Source organism: Pongo pygmaeus, chromosome 8, assembly GCF_028885625.2.
Source record: "Pongo pygmaeus isolate AG05252 chromosome 8, NHGRI_mPonPyg2-v2.0_pri, whole genome shotgun sequence".
In the NCBI taxonomy this organism is placed as follows: domain Eukaryota; kingdom Metazoa; phylum Chordata; class Mammalia; order Primates; family Hominidae; genus Pongo; species Pongo pygmaeus.
In genome coordinates this window covers 131,809,958-131,831,445 of record NC_072381.2, presented here as the reverse complement: position 1 = coordinate 131,831,445, position 21,488 = coordinate 131,809,958, and the positions used below count along the sequence as shown (strand labels likewise).

Here is a 21,488-nt window from a genome sequence, read left to right as displayed (position 1 = left end):
TGACAAACATACAAAATGCCAAGAATAGCTAACATTTAAAGAAATACAATAAAAATAATGAAACATTTAAGCCTGTCAAATTTTCATCTTCTTTTTCATTCTTTTTTTCTTTTTTTTTAAAGATTCAAAGCCATTAGTGAAAGCACATGAAACACTGTGAACTGGAGTTGGAGGTGTGGGTCATTGCCTGCCTGTTCATGCCCTGTTCTAGGTAATCTGTCCCCTTCCCAGCCTACCCTACCCACCCATTACTTCTCTGACCTACATTCACCATAGAGAGCAGCTCATCAGCAAGGGCCTGGAGTGTGGGGCCATACACTCTAGCAAAGCAAAGGCTCCCAGGAGCTGAGTGAAAGAACTCAGAGCCTTGCAGAGAAGCTACTCACCCACTAACCAGAGGTTGGAGCAGAGGAGATGACTGCACAGACAACACACACAGACATAGCGCCTGGACTCTGTAGGTGGGCAAGGCCAGGCTGTGCTTCCTCCAATTGGAGGCACTGAGCTCCCCCAACAGGCCTACAGTGGACCCTGCATCTCACCTGAGCTGCTTTGAGCTGGGCTCTGTTTTAGCCACTGACAGAGCCCTGCTCCTGCATTGCTAGGGGTACAGCGCATTGGTGGAACTTTTCCAGGGCACGTGGCAATTTGTATTAGCAGCTTTCAGTTGGGAGTTGTTTTTCAACCCAGCAATTCCCAGTAAGGGAATTTATCAAAGATATGACTGAAGATTTGTGTCCAGGGACACTTACTGAAATGTTATTTTTTATTAGTGAAAAATTGGAAACAACTTACAAGCCCCACAGGAAGGAAATAGTTTCTCTCCATAAGATGGTATACAAAGGTCATGGTAACATACCCATGGTGTGGCCTTGCAAAGCCTGCCGCTGAAAAAGCGAAATAATATGAACCCTAAACTGGCAGAAGATGATGCATTTATGCATAAAAAACACTGGAAGTGTATCATCTAAAATCTATTAATCTTTTATTTTGAAATAATATCACTTGTATAGGTAAGTTGCAAAAACAGTACAAGAAGTGCTCATGTGTCTTCACCTCAGCTCAACAATTGTTGACACTTTGCAACATTTGATTTATTGTTCTCTCTCCAACATACACATTCACTCACATATAATTCTTACTATATGACTATAACAATTTTACACAATATATACGTATATAATATGTATGTATATGAATTATATACCTTATATAGTTTTATATATTGTATATTATATATAGTTTATATATGTGTGAACATGTATGTTATTCAAAATGTAACTGTGCATGTTATTTAAAATCACACGCATTATTTTTGTGAACCATTTGATGGTAAGTTGCCAAAATCATATGCTTTCACCCCTCAATAGTGACCTTCAAATGTTATATGTTTTGCCTCTTTTGTTATTCTGTATTTCCTAAGTTTTCTATCTTTGTAATTACATAAGAATAATAACATACGTAATCTCAAGAAGTAAGTCACAACCGTTTACTTCTGAAATTCTTTAAGTAATTTAAAAATTACTGTCTAGGCAATCATAAGTTGATATATTCATTTGAAATAAACTTAGAAATACATATGTTAAACTTTAAAGATGTACATTTCTTTTGAACAAATAATCCTTCTGGGACTCTAAGAAATTATTCTACAATTGCAAAATGGCAAGATGAACAAAATGTATTTACGGTATTCATTTAAGAGAAAAAAATGTCGATAGTCCAGATGTCTAACAACAGAGAAATGGTTATGAAAACTAGCACATCCTTCTAAAGAAAAAGTGTACGTCCATAAAAATGGCACCTATGGCCAGGCGCAGTGGCTCATGCCTATAATCCCAGCATTTTGGGAGGCCAAGGTGGGTGGATCGCTTGAGCCCAGGAGTTCAAGACGAGCCTGGCCAACATGGCAAAAACCCATCTGTACTAAATATACAAAAATTAACCAGGTGTGGTGGCAGACACCTGTAATCCCAGCTACTCAAGAGGCTGAGGCATGAGAATCACTTGAACCCAGGAGGTAGAGATTGCAGTGAGGGGGGATGGTGCCACTGCACTCCAGTGTGGGGGACAGAGTGAGTGAGACTGTCTAAAAAAAAAAAGGCACTTGTGAAGAACTCATTGCCACCAGGAAATACACACCTACACTATGGACATGGGAAGCCCTCACTGAGGGTTTGGGTGGAAGGATGTGTGCACCACAGCGATCCTAAAAGCCTCAAGTAGATCCCTTGAGAAAGCCTCCCTGAACATGAAGCCATCTGCTCTGTGAGCCAGACTCATCTTTCCTGTCATGAACATCTGAGTCCACAGAGAGCTCTGGGGTCCCAAGCATCACCTTCTAGGGCCCCCCTCTAATAGAGGCAGTGAGCACAGAGGGACCCCTCAGGGGCCAAGCGAAGATCTTGCTTCTCCCCATTCCATGTCCAAGGCAGACCCCATGACCAATGGCAGTCTTCCTGACTACAACACCCAGGTAAAGCCTCAGAATCATTCTGGACACAGCATTTCTGGATGGAAGGAACTCATGAGATAAATGTGTGTGCCGCCTGGGCCAAGCCTGCAGGTAGAAGTGGAAGCTGGGGAAGTGGGGGCTCAGCGGAGGGCCTGCTGGCAGTGACTGAGAGCCATTGGCACCCTGATCATGGAGCCTCACCTCCAAAAAGGCCAATTTTCAGGAACAATGGTTACTGACCTGGAAAAAGCATTTATTTTTAAAATGTGTGATTGGTCATGATTTCATTTTCATTTCACTGGAGGCTTACATAGCCTCATTGATTGCCCCAGGTTTCTTCTCAAGGCTGCTTTCATGACCTGAAAGATGTAGCAGCCTTTGGGTGTGGGGTAGTAACTGTCTCCCAGAGTCCTGAGCAAAGACAGACCTCACCTCTGTGGAGTGCCAGTTCAGATATTCATTAACATATCCTGACACAGCCATGACTTTAAAAGGTAGGGTGCTGTTTTTTACCAAGATCAGGACACATGCTGGGATACAGGCTGAGGCCCAGGACGGATGCTGGCATGCAGGCTCTAACTCCTGATCAGGCCAAAGGAACCAAGTTGATTGCTCCCACAGAGCAGAAGTGGACTTGGGGACATGGCTCTGGTCGAGGCCCATCCAGGACATGATGGAATTGGGAAAATCTAATATGATGCATCCAATCTTACCAAAAAAATAATTTCTAAGGTGACTGCAACCATAATTGGTACTTGAAGACAAAATTATTTAAAATAGCAATATTCTCTATGCTGAATGCACAATTGCAGCATTAGAATCCTCAGGGGTGTCTCTCTCTGTAAGTTCCGATAGGAAAGATTTAGAAACCACAAGCCTCTCTAGGATTTGCAGGGCAGCCCTCTATGTCAGGCTGCTAGACCCAAGGGGTGAGCCGGCAGAAGGCAAAAAGAGATACGATCCCCAGGAATAAATCTCCAACTGCAAGTTTTAACTTAAAATCCTATTTCATTTATACCAAATGAGATCTGCAAGGAAGTGACATTTTAAAGGTTCCAGTCATGCAGGAATAACAAAGACAACCATTATGTTGGAAAGAGCAGCTGCTCTTTGATGTTTTAAAGGGCAGAGACAGAGTGCCCAGGTGGAATTAGGATTGGATTAAGAGGCAAGTTGAGGGAAGAGGCTGAAAGAAAGGGCTCTACAGTTTCAGATGCAGGTCTGCAGACAGCTTGGCACGTAGAAATAGACAACACACTCAGGCCCCAGAGAAAGGCAGGGCCACAGTCCACTTCCCTGCTTAGGGAGATGCAACTAGGGTTGGGGGACAGAAGGAGATGGATGAAGAGGGATTTGTTCAACTTGACTGATCCCCACTAGTTTGAAGACAAGAGTAGAAATTACTGAATTGTTCCAGGAGATAACGTCTTTGAACTATTGTGCACAGAGAGAGACCCTGTTGATCTATCTTCTACTGGGGAAAGAGCAAAAAAAAGTGACTCTGAGGTTAACTTTCTTGGCAAAGCTGGGACCTCTAAGAGAGGTCCTAAGATCATTTGCCTGTCTTATCTGTGTCCCAGAAGACATAAATGAACTCCCCACCCAACCCCATCCGCTGCCCATTTAAGCAACTCCTTGGAATTCAAGTTTTTAAAAGAAAATCCAGCTCGGAAAACACCCCGTGGGTCATGGTTTCAGAATGTGTAAGGTTGGCACATTGCACCTGACAATATCTGTCCGTATGTCACAACTTCTTTATAAGTTGGTAACAATTAAAAGTTCTTGTTCTGTGTCAGTAAGTCCCAGTTCTACAGCAAAAGATTAGAAGGATTTCCACTTTCCCAAAAGGCTCCCAGGTAATGACTATTTTGATGCTATTGTCATTGGAATGTGATGTTTCTGGTGTTGAAGCCTTGTTCTAGGAAAATCTGGTTTGTGCAATTCTTTCCTGGAGTAGAGATTGCAGCTCTCTTTCAGAGGGAAGTCATAAGTTATTTGTCAAAAAGGAATCCCCTGAAGGAAATAGTGACCAAACCCAGATAAGAGGATGGCCTTTGGGAGGGGGCTTACGAATCACGAATCACGAATCACGTCGGCATGGCACTGGTGAAGGTCATCTGCGGTCTGACCCAGCTCCAGGCTGTTCCTCCTCCTTCTGGGCTCCTGCTCTTACCTAGGGGTGTGAACTGCCACTGCAGGGACTGTGCTCTGGGCTTGTTCCTCTGTGTCTTGGTCCATACTATTCTTTCTACTGGGAAAGCCCTTCTAAGGGTCTTCGCCTGCTGAACAAGACCTCCTCTCCTCCAGGAAGGCGTTCCTGACCCCATCACCAAGTTTCCACACCCCATGTGACTTCTACAGAAACACTACAAAGATCTGATTAAAAATATATTTTTAGAGACAGAAAAGGCAACATATTGACATGGGAAACTGCCAATATCTGTTCAGTACAAATTCAAAAAATCAGCTATCAAAAGTATGTACAGTGTGATTTCAATAGCTAAATAGATAAAAATATATCTGAACTAAAATGTGATTATCTAGGGATAATAAAAGTATGGATGTTTTTTGCTTTGTTCTTTGGGCTTTTACATAGTTTCTAACAATTTTATAATGAAGGCCAGGCGCAGTGGCTCACGCCTGTAATCCCAGCACTTGGGGATAATGAGGAGGGCGGATTGCTTGAGCTCGTAAGTTCAACACCAGCCCGTGGAATATGGCAAAACCCTGTCTCTACAAAAAGTACAAAAATTAGCCAGGTGTGGTGGTGTGCGCCTATAGCCCCAGCTACTCGGGAGGTTGAGGTGGAAGGATGGCTTGAGCCTGGGAGGTGGAGGTTGCAGTGAGCTGAGATTGCACCACTGTACTCCAGTCTGGGTAACAAAGCCCCAGATCTTGTCCCCCCGCAAAAAAAAATTATAATGAACATTGCATCCTATTTTTATTGCTGCTATCACAAACAAAACAACAGGCATTTGTAAATTTATACTTCTGCAGGTCAGAAGTCTGATGTGGGTCTCACTGGAAAAAATGCAGGTGTCAGCAGGGCAGGGCCATGCTCCTTTTTGAGGGCTCTGAGGATGTGTCTGCTCTTGAGCTCACACCAGTGGTTGGCAGAATTCAGTTCTTGAGTCATACATTCCCTTGAAGTTGCTGTTTCCTTGCTGGCTGTCAGCGGAGGGCCTTTCACAGCTTCTAGATGCCACTCAGATACCTGGGCTTATGCCCCCTTTCTCCTTTGCCAAAGCCAGCAATGGTGAGTCAAGTCCCTCTGAAACCTCAAATCTCTCCTGCCTCTTTGTCCCTCGAATCTCTCTGATGGAATCTTTTGCCATCCTATTCTACTGGGTCATTGAGCCCACTGGATAATCCCGGGTAATCCTCCTATTTTAAGGTTAGCTGATATTAGCAACCCTAATTCTCTTTTGCCTTATAACTGACATATTCACAGGCACACCATAAGATCCTAAGGTCAAAACCCTACCTACCACAAACATTCATTTTTAAATAATAATAATTTTAAAAAGTCATTGAAAAAGAAGCCAATTTAAATAAAGCGAAGGAGTGTCTGCCATATTTTGGCCTTTAACAAAATAAACAGTAGTCCTCTATAAATGGCTCACCATCTCTGTGACCATCTTAATTTTCTAAGAAACTTCTGGCTTCTTGGAACTCTCAAACACAATTCCAAATCCCTTGACAAAATTTTCTTCTATTTTTATTCTTTAAAAATGAGCTTCATTTTTCTGATTTCAAATGGCATGTTTGTTTTCCTGCATGGCCACGATGTCACCATCCCTGTGTGCACAGGCCTTTTGCAGAATGGCTTTGAGACATTTCCATTAAGAGGCAGAGTCTCCCCTCCACCCTCTCAAGTCTGGCATGGCACACAGATTGTTTTGGCCGATGGACAGGAGCCAACGTGATGCAGGCAGAGGTGTGAAAAGAGCATTCACCTTAGGACTTGCCCCTTCCTCCTGCTCTTTGGACCCCCAAGACCACCAAAAAAGGGCTGGCCCCTGGGAGAATGAGAGATGACATATCATAAAGATACCAGTCCCAGCTCAGATCCTTGGACAAACCAACCTGCCAAAGCTAGAAATGTGAGTGCTGCCACAACACGAGGGCATCTTGAGTCAGCTCAGCTGTCAGCTGATCTCAAGACCTACCACCTTGCCTAGACCAAAGGGTCAGACCCAAGGTCCCTTAGAATTGTGAGAAATAGCAAATGTTTCTTGTTTTAAGCCATTAAATTTTAGAGTAATCTGTTATACAGCCAAAGCTAACAAAGTTTTGAGTGTTAAGAAACACTCAAAAAAAATTTAATAAGAAAACAAAAGTCAGCCACAATTCCATCAACCCAAAATAACTAGTGTGAATATTTTGGTGTATTTTCTATGAATTTTTGTATTTAGTTACATAGCTAGAGAGAACGAGAGACACAATGATCAATAGAAGATGATAGAAACATACACAGAATTTCTATGACATTTTGTTGAATTCTTGCCTTTCCCCCTCTCTAATAAGCATGATTTTATGTCATTAATTATTTCTAGAAGTATGGCTTTCATTGACTTGGTAACATCTTTCAAACACTGTGATTTCCCTAATGGTCACTTTATTAAATAATGTCACCTGTATTAGCTCTTTTATGAATGTCTGTACCTATAAATTCAAGCACTATAAATATTCAGTCTAATTGAGTTTAAATGAAACAAATTAACAAATCTTTACTGGCCATCTTATGTTGTTCAAATTTGTCTGAACAACTGACTAGAGCTTGGGTTTGGTTGGTCCAATTTGGCCCTGGAAGCAGGAAGGAGTTCTTGTTACCCTGGGCTTCCTGTGAAATGCATGCTTTCCTTGGTTCCAGGACCCAGCCAGAGTGAACAGGAAGAGCAGCTGATCACCACCTCTGCTGCGCGGAGCCCCATCTTGGGTAGTAATTCTTTCTCTGTGTACCTGTATTCACTTAACCCCCAGACTTGCTCACCATGGGTCCCCGACCTAGGTGGGCAGACAGGTGGGGCAGCCTCTTGCAGTGGCCTCATCCTGGGCTGATGTCTAATAGGAAGGCCTGGGTTATCTGGAGAGAACAGGCCATTTCGACTGTAGCAGGCTACTTCATGTTTCGATTTGTTCACATCTGAGTCCCAGGAGGAGCGGGGGCTGCGAGTGTGACTTGTCATGCCACCACTCATGTCAATTCCAAACAGCATGGTTCAAAAGCCACACACAAATTCACAGGGAGTCCAGCCCTTCCTTTTAAGGCTCTAAATCGTAACACTCAGGAACTTGCACCCCATTTTTTGGAGTCCTCCATTTCTAATTCTCTCCACCCCAACTGTCCTCTGCCCCCAAATAAGGCACCTGTTAACTCACCCCTATTCCCCAGCACCCCAGCTCCCTCCCCACTCCCAGCTTTTGTGAAGTAACCGCAACCTATTGTCATGGGCTTCCAGCTTCACCTCTCGTGCTGGCCTTTCTCCTGCCCTCCTCTTGCAGCACAAAACCCAGGAATGTGCCTGGAAGAAACAAACTATCCACAGTAGGTTGGAGATACAAGGGCTCTTCATACAGAATTTTTTTTTCCCTTGGGGGAGGCAGGGAGGTAAGTATGAGAATGCTAACAATGCTCCCACAATAATTTTTTTTCAGCCCAAGCGTGACAACTGCTATCTTCACAAAAATTCCAGGAGACATGTGGAAACAAGGCAGTCTGATTGGGGTCACGTATCACAGTTTGACGTCAATGTCCAGCCCCGGCCATCTGGCCCTTCCAGGGTTTCCTGTGCACAGCTTTAGGAAGATGGGGCTGAGGGCTCTGTGAGCTGGGGGTCGGGGAAGGGGGAGGTTAAGGGCATTTGCGCAAAAGCACACATGTGACTGTTCTAGAGGCAATGAGGAAGTAAATGACGGAGTCTTGTGCCTTCATGCGGGCACAGGACTAGTATAGAAAATGCAGGAAAGTGGTCGGGTGCTGTGGCTGATGCCTATAATCCCAGCACTTTGGGAGGCTGAGGCGAGATCACTTGAGGTCAGGAGTCCGAGACCAGGCTGGCCAACATAGTGAAACTCCATCTTTACTAAAAATACAAAAATTAGCCAGGTGGGGTGGTGAGCACCTGTAATCCCAGCTAGTTGGGAGGCTGAGGCACAAGAATTGCTTGAACCTGGAAGGTGGAGGTTGCAGTGAGCCGAAATCATGACACTGCAGTCCAGCCTGGGTGACAGGGCTAGACTGTCTCTCAAAAAAAAACAAAGGCCGGGCGTGGTGGCTCATGCCTGTAATCCCAGCACTTTGGGAGGCCGAGGTGGGAGGATCACAAGGTCAGGAGATCGAGACCATCCTGGCTAACACAGTGAAACCCCATCTCTACTAAAAATAGAAAAATTAGCTGGGTGCGGTGGTGGGCACCTGTAGTCCCAGCTACTCGGGAGGCTGAGGCAGGAGAATGGCATGAACCCAGGAGGCGGAGCTTGCAGTGAGCCAAGATTGTGCCACTGCACTCTAGCCTGGGCAACAGAGCAAGACTCCATTTCAAAAAAAAAAAAAAAAAAAGGAAAGAGTCAGATAAAGGCAGCAAAATGCAGTCTCATTCTCACCCCCAGGCTGCTGGTGTGACTTGAAGAAACCCTGGTGAAACTAGACTTACATTTGTCCCAATTTCTTCCATCGCTTTCTCATAGCTCCACTTTTATAACACTCCATCTCTTATTCTTTCTTTTCATCCTGCAGCACCCTCTGCTTATAGAAAAGCTCATAAGTCACTCACAACCAGAGCTGAAGATGTCAGTCCACTGGTTGAAATCATTTTGTGGAAGTTCAATGAAAGTCAAATATTTGTCTGAAAGACAGGCTTTTCAGTTTAATTGCTGGTAGTTACAATTATCTCCACAGGCACTCAGGTTATTTTAACCTACCGGTGAATTCTCAATCCACCATTACACAAATGTCAACCCTTACTGTGGACGTGTCTATTAGAGAAATTTAAAGCAGCATCTCCGTGATCATGCTCCTCTCGGGGCGTGCACTTGGACCATGAGGTCGGTGCTAAGAGTTACCGGAGGCAGAGCCAGGGCCAGGGCCAGGCAGGCCCATTTGCATCCCATCAAGCCTCCACACAGAGAAGATTGCTGGTCTTGGCAAGTATTAAAAAGACAGAGTTTGTAAATGCTGTTTTCTGTGATCATGGCAATATGGCGGCCGAGGGGGAGAGGTGGACTTTTCAAAGCAGATTTGTGCGGCCTAAGCTAAGTGCCAATCGCAGCGGCTTCCTCCTGGCTACTGAGTCCTGCTCCTTTGCACCTCCAGGCCCCGTGCGAGTGAAGCCTTGGAGATGGAAAATATTTCCTAGTCCCAGAGAGTTCTCTGAATTTCAGGCAAAATAAATTATCCCTATGTGTTAAAGCTATGGAAATAGGTTCACATGATCCAAAGAATTTAAGTGTTTAGTAATACCAGGTCCTACCTGGTAAGTAAGTAGGTTTTAAGCTTTTAAGAATATTGATTGATCAATTAATTGATCCAGTCATTCAATTATTGCTTAAACCAGGCCCTGTGAATAAACACCGGAATCTTAAGAGAGTAAGACACTGCGTCTGGCCTGGGGGAATTTAGATCCTAATGAAGAGACACAAACAGGAAACAAATGATTCTGCTAGGGGTGATAAGAGCTGTAGCAGAGACATGGAGAGACTGCTGTGAGAGCTGCAGGAGGCAGGATTAATTCTGCAGAAGGACACAAGGCATCTCCGAGGAGGTTTCCAAGACAGGGCGATTCCAGAATGGCTGAAATAGTGGCAACCCCAGTATCCCTGTGAATATGAAGAAACTGGGGCTTCCACATTGCTCCAGTGGGAATGACAATTGGTATAATTGTGTTGGAGACTCTTTGGCAGTCACTCACTGAAAGTAAATATATGCTGATCCCATGACCCAGCAATCCCACTCCTGGGTTTATACCCAAGATAAGTGTGTGCATATGTCTATAGAAGACATTTATCAGAATGTTCATTGCAGGTTTATTCATAATAGTTAAAAATCAGAAGCAACCCAAATCTCTATCAAATAGCAGGATAAATAAATAAATTCAGTTATATTCATACAATGGAATATGCAGCAATGAAAAAGAATAAACTACCGCCACATGCAATACCATGCACAAATTTCACAGACATAAAGATGAGTGAAGGAAGCCAGACACAAGGAACAACGCACTATGAGGTCAGCTGTGTCTGTGATGATGGAAATTAGTGTAGCTGATAGCTATGGGGAGATGGTTTTGACAAAGGACACAAGGAGTAGAGGTGCTGGAGTGTTCTATATCTTGATCTGGGTTGCAGTACAAGCATTGCAAACATGAGCAAAACTTAATGCATTTGGTCGCACTTTTAAATAAACTTGTTAGTCCTAATGCATAGATGTGTAACTGGAAAATGCTACTCCATGTGTCTATTCTGCCTGCAATAAATAACACTTGGTGCAAATCTTGATTTGAATTGCCTGGATAATCAGGAACCACAGGATAACTACTATTTTTCCCCCTTTTAAGTTTTGGAATAATCTAGATTTACATAAAAGTTGCAAAGTCAGTACTGAGAGGTCTCCCATATCCCTTCACCCAGGCTCTCCTATTGTCAACATCTAAAATAACAGTACATTTGTCAAAACTAAGAAACCAACATTAGTATATTGCTGTTAACTCCAGACTTTATTCAGATTTCACTGTTTTTTTCGCTAATGTTTTTTTCTGTTCCAGGAGTCAGTACAGGATACCACATCGTATTCAGTATCTTTCCATTTTTAATCGACCTAAAAATTGATCAATGCTAAAGAGAACTCCCATTTTGTGAGCAGTAAATGACAGAAACCAAGTGGTTAACTAGTGGTAGGATAATCACAGGATTTAAGTACACATTTGGGTAGAAATGACTTTTACAAGAGGCATTCTGGTTTATAGAAAGACAATGTAGACTCTAGAATTAGGCAGTCCTGTGTTTGAGTCCTAGTTTGGGACTTACTAGTTTTAAGGTTTTGATTATTTGATATCACTGAGCCTTCATTTTTCATCTGTGAAACTGAAATATACTTCACAGGGCAATAGAGAAGTTTATAAATAACATATGTGAAGTGTTTGACTGTAATTCGTGCTACTTCAATGATAATTGCCATTATCATAGCATCTTGTTGGGCAGCCTTATTACTCAAGCTTGGGAGCCGGATGTCGGGTCATTTGCTAACCAGAACACAACTCTCTCATCAAACAGATATGTAATTTTTATTCCTCCAGTTTACTATGGGGTTACAGCTCAGATATGCAACCTCTGATTAAAGTGACACTAAGCAGGAGGAGACTTTTAGAGAGCCATTTGCATCTAAATCTACCATGACTCATATAAAAACTGCCTGGTTTCTGTTTGTAAAATGAGGTTTTCCACCAACATGCATTGACATTACCCTGCAGGTATTTTACCAGAGAATAAGATCTAATAAATTATACGTATTATTAGTTTTGAACATATATATTTATATTTAGTTTTGAAGTACTGTTGACACTTCTTAAAGTACTTTCTGATGAGTTTAATTTTTTTTTTTTTTTTTGGTGACAGAAAACAAATGCTCCTTTCTGGAAAATTTCTCCAGCCTTGATTTCTGCATGTGTAAGTGTTCATGGGTGCCTATGTATGTGTTTTAGCCTCTTCTTCTTTTGCAGGGATACAAAAGACTTTTGTGTCGCTTTCCGAAATAGAACTTGAAAGTAGGTCAGTAAGAGAACTGTAAAATAGGTCAATTGCCATAAATCTAGGCAGAAGAAGGAAATAGCATTCAGCTCTAGAAAGATTTCATGTTTAGACCTCTGGTGCCGGTTCTGCTAAGTCCTAGAGGACCATTTGGGGTACAAGGGTGACACCAGACACTCTACGGTACCATTGCTGCCTGCATCTTCTTTCTCCAGGGCAGAGATCACGGCTGCTGGTCATCAGGACCAAGTGGCAGATTTAAGCCTGATGTCATTAGGAAGCCCAGCATGGGGTTGAGGGCAACATTCTGCTTGGGGATGAATAAGCAGGATACTTTCTCCCCTCCCTGGGTAGGTGAATAAGCACTGGTGTTGAATAGCAAAACCGCATTATTGGGTCATGCTTCTGGTATTTCAGTGCAGTGGAATTGGACATGGAATCCTATTCCGTAACCCCCTCACCCAGAGCGATGCTGCAGTTCCCGCTTTGCTGCTGGAAAAGTGCCTAAAAGGCTCAGGCTGCAGGAATGGCTTTTACCTGATTTAACAGTCTCCCCTTTAATGACAATGTTGTGTCCTCATCACTGGGGGCCACTTTTCCATGCACGAGACTGTCTATATCTTACCCCCAACAGAGACAGCATTTTCCTGATGGTGCAGGATTTTGATTTCTCAAGACTCAATTTTGTAAGAATTCTTGGCACTCTACCAAGGTGCAAGGGGCTCTCTAATATATGAGATTGTAATTTTTGAAAAACCATCAAATCTGGTGTTGTGACCGAGGCTCTTCCATGTGACTTTCCGAGTTATTACCAACACACATTTCTGGTTTCAGATTATTCTGACTCATGCTCATATTTATTTTTTCCATTGTTGGCAATATCTCCAACTAACCACAATCCTTATGTATTGTCTGATTACCAGAACAAAACACAGTTTGGGGTTGTTTAGAGCCTTAAAAGAGTTTTATTTTGTTTCTATTAAATTTTAAAATAGTACCAGAAGTAACAGACTTAGTTAAAAATCAAAGATTTTCAAAAATAAAACATGTCCCAGTACAGATTGCTAGCTCTGTGAAAATCAGTTCAAACTTGATTTGCAATGGTAATGAGCCTTAACTGGAATAATTAGGCAGGTTATTGGAAAAATAGTTTGTGAGAGAAATGAAATATTGTCCACTTATTGTCTTAAACCTCAGCAATAAATACACTTACATGGAATCCCTGTTCTTAAGCCTGGACTGGGAAACTATATAGAGAGAAAAATTCCTAAAGACCCAGATGGGAACATGGTCACACACACTGGTTCATTTATCCACTTAACCAGAAATTCCTGTGCCTTCTCTTTCCCAGGCACTGAGCTAGGTATGGACAATAAGAGTGAGCAAGATGGGGTTACCTCCAAGGGGATCCCTGTCTCGCAAGGTAGACAGGCTTGCACAGCCATAATTACACCACCAAGCATTAAGCCTCATGCTATCAGTGGATACACAGAACTGTGAGAGCACAAAACGAAATGTTCACTTTGCCTGAAGAGGTAGAGAAGGCATCACAGAGGAAATGGTCCCATTCTGGACCTTGACGGATAGATCTTCTATGGAGTGGAAGAGGAGGGCATTCAGACAGTGGGAGAAGCACATGGAAAACCATGACGTGGTCAACATTTTGCAAAAGTCAAGTGGTGCCATGTGACTGGAGGATGGTGCTGTGTCAGGTGGCAGGAAAGAGAGGAGCCTGGGAGTGCTGATTATGGTCTGTATTAGTCCTTGCTCACGCTGCTAATAAAGACATACCCAAGATTGGGTAATTTATAAAGGAAAGAGGTTTAACGGACTCACAGTTCCACATGGCTGGGGAGGCCTCACAATCATGGTGGAAGGTGAATGAGGAACAAAGGCATGTCTTACATGGCAGCAGGCAAGAGAGTGTGTGCAGGGGAACTGCCTTTTATAAAACCATCAGATCTCATGTGACTTATTCACTATCATGAGAACAGCATAGGAAAAACCCACCCTCATGATTCAATTACCTCCCACTGTGTCCCTCCCATGACATGTGGGGATTATGGGAGCTACAATTCAAGATGAGATTTGGGTGGGGACACAGCCAAACCATATCAGGATCAACCCCAAATTGCCTTGTATGTCTCATGAAGTAGATTCAATATATTTCTGAAGACAATAAGGACCCATGAAAGTTTTGTCAGATTTCCATTTTAAAAGTGCCTTTGAAGGAGCAGTGGCTAGAATGACAACAAAACAAGCCTCAGGACCCTACCCCTGTCTTTGAGGGAAGGCACCATGGTTCTCTATCCTGGGGGATTGTATGGAGAGGGCAGAGCCAGGGGGATATTTCTGAGGTGGCATGCACAGGACTTGATGCCCAGTCTGAAGGGTGTGGTTCAGGGAGAGAGAGAAAGGAAGGGGCCAAAGACGACTCGAGTTTTGGGCCAGCACTGGCAGGGAGAAGATGAAATGGAAGATCTTTGGAGTCAGATAGACCCAGCCTCCAATCCCAGGTGGACCACTTTTGAGTTTTGTGTTCATGGGCAAGCCACTTCTCAAAGGCACCATTTCCTCTCAAAAGAGGAGGAGTAGTTAACTGTCTCAATGAGGGTTGATGAGATCTTGGAGGCCTTGGATGGAGTGGCTGCAGGACAGGCCCTGTTGTTATTACTTTAGGTAGGCTCAAAGCTATTCTCTGTATCGTAAGACCAGGAGGTCTTTGAAGGCAGGATCTGTGTCTGTGTCCTTAACCTGTGGGGATGCTTCCTCAACTATTGGTTCTTTATTTTTCAGCTCAGCCTAGGACAAAGAAAGCTGGAACATTTTGAGTATGGCTTAGGGATATTAGGGGAAAGGAATGCTGGAGTTTCTATCCAGGAAGGCAGTGGGATAATTCCTTCACTCAGGAGTGCTGGGGGACTTGCAGCAGTGGGATGCTGCTGGCTCAGGATCTGATGCAGATGAAAATTTTGAATGCTTGGTAACTGCTAAACAATTAAAGCTGCATTAGAGTCCAGACTGGAGTTTAGTGTAGGAGAAACAACAATTGACCCCAGGCCCTGGCACTTCGAGTTGTCTCTTCTGCCTGAGCTCATCTAGGAGTTAATTCTAGGGAGAATGGAGCCCTGGATAAAAGTGCTCACCAGGATGCAGAACTGAGAGAAACTGAAGCAGCAGAGAAAACTGAGATCTGAGAAGCAGACTGAAATAACCATGGTAAAGGAGGGGGACTGCATGTACCACATGCAGGGCTTGGGAGCGGATGGGTGCAGGGTCAGCCACCCTGCTCTCAGAGCAGCTGGTCTCCCCAGACCCATCATTGCTTCTTCATCCTCAGAGTAGAAACTAGGTCAGACCTCCAAAAAGGAGTTAAAAGTCTCAGCTGCGGAGAGACCCCACTAGGCACAATCAGCCAGTGCTCTGCTTCCCTTGGCTTCATGCAGACCCTTCTTAGAACTCTGTAGCCACATTTGGCCTCCACAGTTTAAGAGAAATCAAGAAACTGGAGAGGTGCCAAAGGACAGCAACAAACATTAGAAAGAGTGAGAATAGGATCCAAGGGGTATATTAAAGAAACTGGGGTTGATTTGCCCGAAACAGTAAAGACAAAATGGGAACTATATTCAAGTACATGAAGTGGGACCAGTGTCTAGTTATTTGCCAATTTTAAGGGCACAGAATAAGAGGCAAAGGGCCTACTTTTCCATAAGAGAGATCGGGTAAAGCGGAGTTTCAATGAGGCATGTAGGTCTTGGGATGGCTTTTCCTGCATTATCGTAAAGTAGGTCTGGCCCCTCTCCCTAGGAAGAAACCTGCTGGAGATTGAATAGGGAGGCCAAGACTTGTCCTCAGAGCACCTTGGAGTCCTCCCTCAGCCTCCATCAACCCCAGCCCTCCTGGTTTCTGGGAGTCCATGCATCCTTGCAGGAACAGAAACCTGACACTTGAGTGGCCAGCCTGGGTGGTGGAGCAGCTATGCTTCCTCTGGTGATTCTCTCTAAGAGCAAGAGCAAGCATGACCTTTCATCACATCTTCTCTTTGATGCATTCAAGATACAGCCACCGGCAGAGCCCCAGGTACTTTGGCAGGAGGTGAAAAATGTCTTACAACTTCCAGAAATGGTAGTCCAGATCAGATCACTGTGTGACTGGCTAACCGTGCAGTGGGGATACTCAGACAACCTTGTGAATCTTCATGGCCTCAGCCAGTTTTGCTTTGGGTGCTGTGGCTTGGTATCTATCACCACGAGCGAGCTCACTCGGTCAACCATCCTTCATGGAAGGAATCAAGTCAAGATGTACAACCAAGCACGTGTGCCTGCCCATCCCTCCTGCCCTGAAGACACGGCACAAAAGAAACATTTATCTACAGACAGGATAACTGTGCACTTTGTTTACAATTAGGACTCTAGTGAGAGAGAAAGGGACTGCCATTAATAAGTACAATAGGAAAAGACTGGGACCCATGGCCACCCTATCTACACCGTGTTTTCAAAGCTGATAAACAAGAAGGGTGCCCTTCATATTGAAATTATCAAGACATTCCAAAAGCTAGAAAAATATATAGAAATGGAATGTTTGCTTTATTAAATGCATAACAATTATTGCTGTGTAAAAAATTATTCCCCAAAGTAATGGGCCAAAACAACAAATACTCATTATCTCAGGGAGTTTCTGTGTGTCAGGAATTTGGGAGCAGCTTAGCTGAATGGTTCTGCCCTGGGGTCTTCTCACAAGGCTGCTGTCATCTGAAAATGACGGGCTGAATGATTCACTTCCAACATAGCTAACTCACGTGGCTATTGGCAGGAAACCTCATTCCCCACCTCAGCTCTACTCCACTGGGCTGCTTGAGGCTCCTCAGGACGTGGCAGCTGGTTGCCTCCAGAGCAAGCAACCTGAGTCAAGGAGGAAGCTGGAATGCCTTTCATGATTTAGCCTCAGAACTTACACACTGCTCACTTAGGCTGCGTTTTGTTAGAATGAGTCACTAATTCACAAATGCAAAGATATGGAACCAATCTAAGTGCCCATTGACCAATGAGTGCATAAAGAAAATGTGGTATATATGCACTATGAAATACTACTTGGCTATAAAAAAGAATAAAATCATGTATTTTGCAGCAACTTGGATGGAGCTGGAGGCCATTATTCTAAGTAACTCAAGAATGGAAAACCATATGCCATATGTTCTTACTTATAAGTAGGAGGTAAGCTATGAGTGTGCAAAGGCACACAGAGTGGTATAATGGACTATGGAGACTCAGAAGGGGAAGGATGGGAGGGGCATCAGGGATAATATATACTACTCGGGTCCCAGGTGCACTAAAATCTCAGAATTCACCACCATATAATTCATCCATGTAACCAAAAACCACTTATACCCCAAAAGTTATTAAAATTAAAAAAAAAAATGAGTCACTAAGCCCAGCCCACATGAAAAGGGAAGAGGATTAAGCCCTCTTTTTTTTTTTTTTTTTTTGAGACGTAGTCTCTCTCTGTTGCCCAGGCTGGAGTACAGTGGCACGATCTCGGCTCACTGCAAGCTCCGCCTCCCGGGTTCACGCCATTCTCCTCAGCCTCCCGAGTAGCTGGGACTACAGGCGCCCGCCACCACGCCCGGCTAATTTTTTGTATTTTTAGTAGAGACGGGTTTTCACCGTGTTAGCCAGGATGGTCTCCATCTCCTGACCTCATGATCCGCCTGCCTCGGCCTCCCAAAGTGCTGGGATTACAGGCGTGAGCCACCGCGCCCGGCTAGCCCTATTTCTTAAATGAAGTATCCTCAAATGTTTGATCATTCTTGTCATAGTTCATGTTTGTTTTTGAGATTCCCCTTTTCCTTTCTCTGGGTGCTGCCTTTGCACTCAGCCTGCCCCCGCTGATGGTGGGAGAGATAAGCACCTGGGCCAGGAGGCTGTTTCAGCAGCCGCTGCTGCAGGACGTGTCTGTTTCTCTTATTACTGTCAGTCACTTGGGGTATGTAAAATGGAATCTGGGGGTGTGTAGGGAGGAGCATAATAAGTTTCCCATCACAGTACAGTCATGAGTCACCAAATGACGTTTTGGTCAATCACATAGTATGCACTTGAGCACTTGTTAGGATGCTCCCATAAAATTATAGTGGAGCTTCCCTATCCAGGTGTACCATTTTTTAAAATCTTTTCCACTGTATTTTTACTGTACCTTTCTGCCTTTTTACTGTACCATTCCCTACAGTATTCAGTGGAGTCATGTGCCATACATGTTCGTAGCCTAGGAGCAACAGGTTATACCATAAAACCCAGATGTGTAGTAGGTGGTACCATCTAGATGTGTGAGTACACTCTGTGATGTTCACACAGTGACAAAACTGCCTAACGATGCATTTCTTAGAATGTATCTTTGTTAAGTGAAGTATGACTATCACTTGGTTGGAGAAGTTGACTGGTCAGTGGGCAGGTGACATAGATGAATATAGATGGGGTGACCTTTCCTATCTCTTGTGACACAGTGCATCCCCGAGTTCCTTGTCCCCAGCCCCAGGAGCATTCTTTCTTTGGCATTTGGACTGGCTACTTAAGTGCTGATTCTGTGCCATAATGAAAGCATCAGAGACAAGAGGGTTTAATCTGCCCAGAAGAGGTTCACTGGGGGCAGGTTTCTGAGGAGGTGAAGGCATGGATTCTTGAAGTGAGAGATCTAGGAAAAGAAAAATGGACTACATGTTATTATAATAGGCCGAGAGGAGCAGGAGTTTTCATCTCTCCAAGAGATAGAATTAAAATGATTTCCAAGAATCTTAATCTTGGGGCAATCGCATTTGTTTACGTTTGGAGTAAGCCTTGGGAACTGTGCTTGGAGAGAGGAAAGCTGCTCTGCAAGCCTGTGTCTGAAGTTCTGTCAATAGGTCACTCTGCAAGGAGGCCGGCTCTTCACTTACTGCAGAAATTAGGAGTGGCTGCCTGTAAATTCCTGGCTTAGGAAAGTTTGCCTCCATTTTTCATCTGCTTGTACTCAGAGCAGATTGAGCTTACATGAGCTTGGGTAAGAAATAAGTGCCCTGTTCGTTGTGAATACCCAGGCTGTTAAACAAAAATAGCACACAGGAAACGGTATTGCAAAGGTCAATTCTTCTAGAAAGGAAGGGACAACAAGCCATCTATCTGAAATTTTCATGTGCAGATCCTGGCCTCTGACCCCACACCATTACCTAACAATCCAGTATTGAATGTGATGTCAGCTTCCATTTCCTGTGAATGAGGAGGCAGAATTTCCATCCAAAGGCAGACCATCTGCCGGACGCAGGATTTGCTCTTTGCCTTAGCTGGCTGTTATTGATGTCTATGAAGGCTTTATGGAGACAGTGTCAGCCCAGGCCGCTTGCTTCACAGAGATGGTGAATTACAGGGTTGAAATCCAGGGCTTGCAGCTAGGATTTTATTTTTCTTCATTTTTCCTCTGCAATGGCTGTTTTGTTTCATTCAGTCAAAAACAAATCAAGGACAGTCTTGGGGCACGTTTAGTTCTTTGGAGGAAGCTTTGCAACATCCAGGTTTAAAAGAAATTGGACTTTTACAGTCAACATTAACAATTGAATATTAAAGAGTGAAAATAAATTGATCATTAAGAGAAAATGTATACAAGGCCCCCAGCCCAGTGCACAGCACATATTAGGTCCATTGTGAACAAACCATTTAACCAGTCAGAAGGGATCCAAGAGGCCAGTGGCTGGGCTCATCTGCAAGCAAATCTGGCCCTTTGAGCTGGAAGAAAACAATTTTTAATTCTCCTGCGTCGATGTGTCTGAAGTTCTATGGGCCACAGGTATCAGGATCACCTAAGTACTTGCTAAAACTGTCCTTCCCAGACCTTTCTAATGAGAATCTCCAGTGCAAACGCCAGAGGAATTGAATTCTTAACAGATATCCCAGGGATCAGGTAGGTTGGGAGACATTGCATTAGTTCACCTGGTGCTCACAACCACCTGGGAGGTTTGTATTTTACCTTCACTTAACAGCTGCTGAAACTGAAGGTTGGAACTCAGGCTTAAAGAAACAGGCTTTATCTGTAACAGATCTGAGGTTGGGCTCTGACCTACTTCACTGTGTGGTGGTGGGAAAGCTACATCTCTATGCTGCAGTTTCCTCATCTGTATGTTCAGGATTTTAAAAATGAAATAATGCAGGTGAAAGACGTTAGCACAATACTCCGATTATACGAGGTATGTAATAAATTATGAAATAGTAAATAGTCTGTTTTCGCGCTGCTGATAAAGACACACAAGACTGGGTAATTATACAGGAAAAACGTTTAATGGACTTACATTTCCACATGGCTAGGGCAGAAGACATGGAGGGGCAAGTCATGTCTTACATGGATGGCAGCAGGCAGAAAGTGAGAGAGAGCTTGTGGAGGGGAACTCCTCTTTTTAAAACCATCGGATCTTGTGAGACTTATCCACTACCATGAGAACAGCACAGGAAAGACCTGCCCCCATGATTCAATTACCTCCCACCAGGTCCCTCCCACAACACATGGGAATTCAAGATGGGATTTGGGTGGGACACAGCCAAACCATATCAGTAAACAAGCCTAATCATTATTAACTAGGTTAAGTAACTAGCTCACACTGTCCAATAATGTGGATTTATCAGTTTGATCAGAAAGAAAAGTCTTTGAAGGCAAGAGGCTTTCTCATTAGTTTAGTTTCCCAAGTCCCTAACATAGGGTTGCTCATGTAGATTGACTGAATGAATGAACAAAAGAAGTACACTGCAACGCTGGTTGGTAGTACGGTTAGATATGACACAGGGCTTGAACCAGGCCCGGTTTCCAGATCTGGTACTGAGATATGGCAGCATTGGGAAGGGGGCTGGAGAGCCTGTGCCTCCCACTAAGGTTTTTTAAAAAGAAAGTCCTGCACCTTGTTAGGAGGATCGACCTGGGTTTTAGGAACACTGCAAAACCTGCCGTGGGAGAGAACTCCTGAGAAAATTCCTCTGCAGTGGGAAGAGATGGTATGGAAGGCAGCTTGCTCAAAGGCTGGATAACTGCCTCCTAGGAGTGGGTGCTCAGTTAGGAATCGGTGCGAGGTCGCAGGACCAGGATGGAATTTCTGCAGGTGGTCCTAGGTCTGAGCAGCACAGTAGAATCACCTGAGGCTTTGAAAACTATTGCGCTCCACGCATTGTGGGAAACTCTGAGTTAACTGGTCTCTGGGGCTGGCAATGTCTTTAACTCTTACTATTCTAAGTCCCCAAGGTTGGGAATCATAGTAACCCGCAGGGTGGGCATCAGCCATCCTCCA

At 43.9% G+C, this 21,488-nt stretch overlaps 1 long non-coding RNA gene across 1 annotated transcript in view; it reads right to left on the bottom strand.

Annotated features, from left to right (window-relative positions):
* The window catches only part of LOC134740190 (uncharacterized), a 43,710-nt gene that overhangs the window by 19,982 nt on the left and 2,240 nt on the right, over positions 1–21,488 (bottom strand). The window lies entirely within an intron of this gene.